General features: G+C 46.3%; 1 protein-coding gene across 1 annotated transcript in view; it reads left to right on the forward strand.

Annotated features, from left to right (window-relative positions):
• Nucleotides 1-6774, forward strand: part of UQCC2 (ubiquinol-cytochrome c reductase complex assembly factor 2) — a 19643-nt gene that overhangs the window by 936 nt on the left and 11933 nt on the right. The window lies entirely within an intron of this gene.

Consider the following 6774-nt stretch of genomic DNA (forward strand, 5'->3'; position numbering starts at 1 on the left):
GTGGAGGACGTTGCTTCACTGGCCCAAGTTGGCACCATCATTGCGCTCTTCCTGGGCAAGGCAGATCAGTCACCGGCTTCTGGACGGCCGCTCACCGCGGCTGCTGGCCGCTCACACTGGCTGCTGGCTGCACACGGTAGCCCATGGCAACCCCCTGCAGCAGGGGCTGCAACCTATACCATCGCAGGCAACTCATGGCAGCCCAGCTCCAGGTTGAGCTTTTGTTCAGCATCTTAGCTGTAGAGGGCAGTGTCACTGGCCCTCATGTGTGATCCAAACCGGGGCCCTCTGGCGTCCCAGGCCAGCTCTTAACCATCGCGCCACTCGGCCGGCCCGATTCATTCATTTTTATAGCATGTATTTATTGAACACCCACTATGTGCCAGGAACTGTGCTAGGTGCTGGGGAGACAGCAATAAATTCGATGAGATTAAGTTTACTTTCTATTGGGTTGGAAAAGTCATAACGCATTTTTGCAACAAAAAACATAGAAATACGTCATGACTTTTCTGACAACCTAATAGCTCAGGACACTATAAGCAAGTAGGCATACATAAGTGGACATAGATAAGTACAGTTGACCTTTAAACAATGGGAGGGTGTGTGGGGGGGGAGAGTGGGGCGGCAGGGACACCGACCCCACCCCCAGCATTCAAAAATCCACATGTAACTTTTGACTCCCCAAAAACTTAACTGCTGTTGACTGGAAGCCTAACTGATAATGTAAACAGTCAATTAACATATTTTGTATGTTATATGTAATTAAATACTGTATTCTTACAATAAAGTAAGCTAGAGAAAAGAAAATGTTATTGAGAAAGTCATAAGGAACAGAAAATACACTTACAGCATTGTACATATTTATTGGGGGGAAAAAAGCCGTGTATAAGTGGACCAGCGCAGTTCAAACCTGTGTTAAAGAGTCAACTGTGATGGTTACAAAATAGAGTAGCATAATATTAGTTATGATAGTCAAATAAGGCCATACTGAGGGGGTGACACATGGATGAGACTACGAGAAGAAGAGTCAACAGTATGCACTTTGTGGAAAGGGCATTTCAGGTAGTGCCAAGGTTCTGAGAAAGCAGATTGGCATGTTAGAGAACAGAAAGAGAGCTAGAGTGGCCGGAAGGTAGTGAATGAAATGAAGTTTGCTACGAGTTGAGGTCAGAGGAGAACAGCAGCCAGGCACAGTAGGGTCTTATAGGCTCTGGTTAGGCGTTGGATTTTATCATAGGCCAGTGAGAAGCCATTGGGAAGGTTTAATCAACGAACTGATAAATGACCTAATTTATTGTACTTTTTAAAAAAAGATTACTCTGGTTGTATATGGTGAGTGGATTATACGGAACAAGAATAAAACAAGGAGACTGGAGAAAAGGCTACCATGGTAGCCCAGGCAAGAAACGGTGGTGGCTTGCATGAGGGTGGCAGCACAGGAGATGGAAGTGGCTAGATTTGGGTTGCACTGTGAAGGGTATGAGGTATGATCAAACAATATGGTGAATGTTTAAATAAAAAAATTTATTTCAGTAAAAGACACATTGCCATTAATCCTCCTCAAAATACTCTCCCTTGCCTTGAACACATCCCATCGTTCTAGCCACTTTCTGAAGCAGTTCTGGAAGTCCTCTTTCGTGAGTGTCTTTAGTTGTGCTGTCATGCCTGCCTCAATAATCCTAATGATTTTGACTTTGGGGAAGAGCCAGAAGTCACACAGTACCAGATCCGATGAATAAGCTGGATGAGGACATACTATGATGTTTTTATTTGACAGAAATTGCCATACCAGGAGCCATGTGTGACACGGAGCCTTTCTGTTGTGATCACAAAATATGGTGAGTGTTGCTGCTGAATGCCATCCAACGGAAAGGCAGGGATCTTCAATACGGGAAGTGGCACAGCGAACCTTAGTAACAGTGTGTGACAAGTTTCAGCTTGCTCGGTGCAGTCAGCTGGGTGTCAGCTACGGTTGAGAGAAGGTGTGTTTTAAAGTGTGCCATCAATCATCCTCCATCATGACAATGCTCCGTGTCACACATCGCTTCTGGTATCCGGCAATTTCTGTCAAATAACAACATTACGGTGTGCCTTCATCCACCTTATTCACCGGATCTGGCTCCGTGCAACTTCTGGCTCCTCCCCAAAGTGAAAATCATTTGGGACATGAGGCAGCCACGGACAGCACAACTAAAGACCCTCACGAAAGAGGACTTCAGAACTGCTTCAGGAAGTGGCAAGAACGATGGGATAAGTGTGTTCAAAGCAAGGGAGAGTATTTTGAGGGGGATTAATAGCAATGTGTCTTTTACTGTAATAAATTTTTTTTTTATTTAAACATTCCCCGTATTGTTTGATCACATCTCGTACATCAACAGGACTTGCTGATATACTGGATTTGGGTAAACAAAAAGAAGAACCGAGGATAACAGATTTTTTGGCTTGAGCAACTAGGTAGAATGTGGTGCCGTGTACTGAGATGTGAAAGACTATGTGAGGAGCAGGTGAGGTATGAAAAAAATATCGAGTTTGGTGTTAGAATGTTAGACTTGAGATGCCAAGTGGACTTACCACTTAGGAAGTGGGATATTTGAACCTGGGGCTCAGGCAAGAGGTCAGAGATATGAAACATGATACATACACACATAGCCTGATGAAATGACTTCTGCAAAATTTGGCCATGACCTGTCAAAGCAAGAACTTTTTTTTTTTTCCCCAGCTTAGCCTAATACAGAGCCAAACCAGCCCACCTACTGGAGCAAGAACATACCAAGTGACATCAATGAAACCGAACACTGAGTTGGATGGATATATGGCTCAGGGCTTTGGGGACGGTGGGTGGATCACACTACACTGAGGGTCCTCACAACTCTTACAGTGGTCTTCACTGGCCCAAAGCATAAAGATCTTGAAGGCAAGAATCATGTAGTCCCAAACCCCATAGACTTTCTAGGGCTCTGCTCTCTACATATTTTTAGTGTGAGCTTCCTGAGAATAGAGACCATTTTTATCTTTCTCCCCCCAGTGTCTAAAATACAGTTCTTTGCACAGAAAAGACATTCAGTAAATGTCTGAATGAATAGATAAATGATTGCTTATGGTTCATGAGACAAATATCATTTGAGTATAGTTACAAATGTAGCAGAACTAGATGGAGAGTAGTAGTGACAAGTGAGAAGGAAATATTTGCTTGTTCTGATGGTGAGACCTGACTGTGGGGGAGGGGGGGGAGGGGTACTGCAGGAACTACAGAAGAGGGACATAATCTGGCTGGCCCTTACCACCAAGGAGCTTACAGTGGGGCAGAAACAAGACTAACCCTAATGAAATTCAAATGGTGAAACCAGCCAGCGCAGAGGCCGACAGAGGCTAGATCCTTGGGGAGCTAAGAGAGTGTGAGATTCACCTCCTTGACTAAGTGTAAGAGGAGCCAAAAGAGGCAGGTCGAGCTCTCTTTTTTGGAGTTGTCATCCTTTGTCATCACCTAGGGAGATGACTCTGATCAGTAGAAGGCCCACACAGATTGGCGTCATGGCCACAGTGCATCTCTGGTGGAGGGAACCAGTGCATCATGGTGGCAGCAGGCCATCACTCAGGACCACTGTCATGATCCCTCATCCTGATGTCACCTGAGAACACACCCAGTCTTAGTAAATCTTTGTGGTAATTGCGGGAGCAGCCTCTTGCTGCAATTGAGAACAGCACTGTGAGTCACTCCCACTGACACCCCCAGATCATTTATGAAGACCTTTGAGAAGAAAGGTGGTCCTGGTAGTCCCTTCATTAAGCTGGCAGCCGGCAGCAGGCCTAGACCCAGTTGGCTGATTAGTTGGAGTTCCTCCTTGGTTATGCCACTTGCCAGAAAGACAGGACTGGAGGCGAGGCAGCTCTGCCTTTTTGTTCCTGTAGAGAAGAGGGGCAGGCAGGCCTCTCAGCCTCGTGGCCTCCTGCATCTTGACAATAACACTGAACACGTGCTTGGCACTTCTGCTTGCATGATCTCATTTCATTTAATCCGTCATGCAGCTGAGTGAAGTAGTCATCACTATTCCCATTTTGCGGACAAGGGAACAAAATCAGAAAAATGAAACAGCTTTCTGAGGGTCCCTTGGGAGTTAAGTGGCAACACAGGACAAGTGCAAACAGACCCAGCTGTCCTGGCCTGATCTAGCATTGCCTCCTTGGTGCCTGATCTTTCTTCGGCTGCCATTCTGCCTGAGTTATTTCTTCCTGTTAGAAAGGCCTCTTGTTCCATGAACTTCAAGCCACTCGCTTCCCCTCATTCTCTGCTCAAACCTTTTTGGACCATGGACAGTTTGGGCAAAGAATTAAACATCTCCCTATGTTGACCCACCTGCTTTTCTTTGGCCCAGCCACTACTTTCCCCAGTGCAGATGAGAAGAAAGATTGTCCTCGAGTGAGGCACCAGTGCTGAAAAGCCAGACTCACTATAAAGCAAGTTCAGCATTCAGACTTGAAACCAGAGTACGAAAACCACTGCCTCCATTAATTCCACCTCAGATTGCCCTTTGGGGAGTCTCACAGTCCACCCTGAACCCACCAAGAGGGAGGAGATGGTGGGAAGCAGGAACACACTTAACACCATTTACCCCCTCTGTCCTATTGTGCAGTTTTTTAATGTTAATGTTTATGGGGTTTGCCCCCTTTGAATAGTTTTCTTAAGATAATATGTGTTCCATGCAGCACCGAGAGCTTAATAAAAGAATCACAATATGGGGGAAGGTAACAAAACCACTGTCATTGTTGACTTAAGTACAGGGAAAGGAGCAAATCCTTCTAATGAGCTCATTAGGTACACAAGCAGCTTCCTAAAAGATCCCTGACTGCACACCAGTACCCACTTATCTAACATGGGGCACAGCTCTGAGGAACAGTGTGGAAATGTCGCCACCCAGAAAGGGGCTCACCCACCAGTAAGCTCTTGTGTTCTATACAGGTTTAAATAATAGCGGCCCCGTTGGAAAGAGTTGAACTTTGTCTTGGGTTTGCCGTAATGTAAATGGTATTTCCACCTTCTCAGGAGAATTCAGAGGTTTTATATAATTCTGTTTCCTGTCATCCAGTTGAGGCCTGGGTCTTAGGCATTTCTCAGTGTGGCAGGGAGCTGGCATCGGTGACCCCATGTCAAAGTTGTGCACCCTCATATGCGGGCCCCCTCAAGTCAAGTGTTGAGGCATAGCCCAAAGACAGGCTATGCTATTTTTAGCTATAACATTGAACTCCTGGAGTTGTGAGGAGAATCATTGTCCATCTCTTTTGTTCTTTTTCAGTTCCAAATGGAGCTAGAGAGGTATATAGTATTTAGACCAAGGGGTGGCATTTTTCTTTGTATGTTTAAAGATGTAGATGGCACCTCCTAGAGAGAGAAATCCTCTAACACTTTCAGGGAGTCCCCGCTTTACTCAGAGATCTTTGGGTCTGCCTGTTGCCTCCAGGACAACTGGCAGGCAGCTTTGAGAGGCCTTCAGTGTCCTCTGATCCTTGGTCCCTGCCTGTGTTTCGTCCCTCACCATACCCCAGCGCGTGCCCCAGCCTCAGCAAGAGTGTCTTATTGCCTCCGTAATGTGAGCGCTTCTTAACCTTTGAGAACCTAGCACACTGTGGACACCACCATCCTCCCCGCAAACAGAGCTTGCCAAGTATTTGGTGGCTTCCCAGGCCCTTGAAGCACTCGTTGGCTCAAGACCCTGCCTACCTGAAATGCCCTTAGCCTCCTGCCTTTTCGTGCCTCCTCCTCCCAGTCACTCCTCTGATCCCCGGTCCACCCATGCCCAGGTCCAGCTCGGAAGTCTACACGCCTCACAGGAGGGACTCTGGTTGACCCTCACTCTGTGAACTTTCATTGCAGTGAAACTCCAGACCTTCCCCGCCACACCTGTCCTGTTAGCCAGGCCTGGTGACCAGCTCTCTTCTCTGATCTGTAACTCGGGCACTCAGTGACACGCTGCCCTGGGCCATGTTTGATTTTTAATTCATGTGTGTCTTGCTCCTCAGTGATTGCCAGCTTCTCCAGGGTTGAGGCTGGGTCTTTATGTCCTTCCACAGCCTCCTGGCGGAGCACTCTACCTAGTAGATGCTCAAGAAATACATTTTCAATTGAATTGAAGGCGACAGGCTCCCATAGCGGAATGAACTCATTTCAGAAGTTCATTACCAAGTCATGAAAACCTTTTTTCATAGATCCTCCTGGACTGAATCCAACTCTACCTTAATTAGCAAAGCAATTTGTGACACCCTTTCCCAAAAGTGCTTATCCGTCCCTTTGTATGACAAAAATAGGGGCCACTGTACCAATTGCTGTCACCACCTAAAATTCAATTTTGAAAATCGAAATCAGTGCCTGCGGCACTGATGTAGATTTGTATGTATAAAAGTTTAATATGGTAAAGATACATTTACTGACGGCTGAGCAGGGAAAATGCAAAAGGAGCAAAAATAGAGCCATGAAGGACACTTTGTCAGTTGAGCATCTATTTTATTCATGTTCAGGGAGCAGAGTTGAATTTCCCATCATGTCTCACCACTGGCTTTTTCAAACCCAGCACTGCTATTAGCCCCCAAATGTCTGTAATCTCATTAGGTGTGAATGTAAAATTGGGCAATTTAAAGCTTGTGTATAAGAATACTTATAGGGCCGGCCGAGTGGCGCGTTGGTTTAGAGCTGGCTTGGGACGCCAGAGGGCCCCAGTTCAGATCCCACATATGAGGGCCAGTGACACTGCCCTCCACAGCTAAGATGCTGAACAACAGCTC

The sequence above is a fragment of the Hipposideros armiger genome, unplaced genomic scaffold (assembly GCF_001890085.2).
Source record: "Hipposideros armiger isolate ML-2016 unplaced genomic scaffold, ASM189008v1 scaffold_331, whole genome shotgun sequence".
NCBI lineage: Eukaryota > Metazoa > Chordata > Mammalia > Chiroptera > Hipposideridae > Hipposideros > Hipposideros armiger.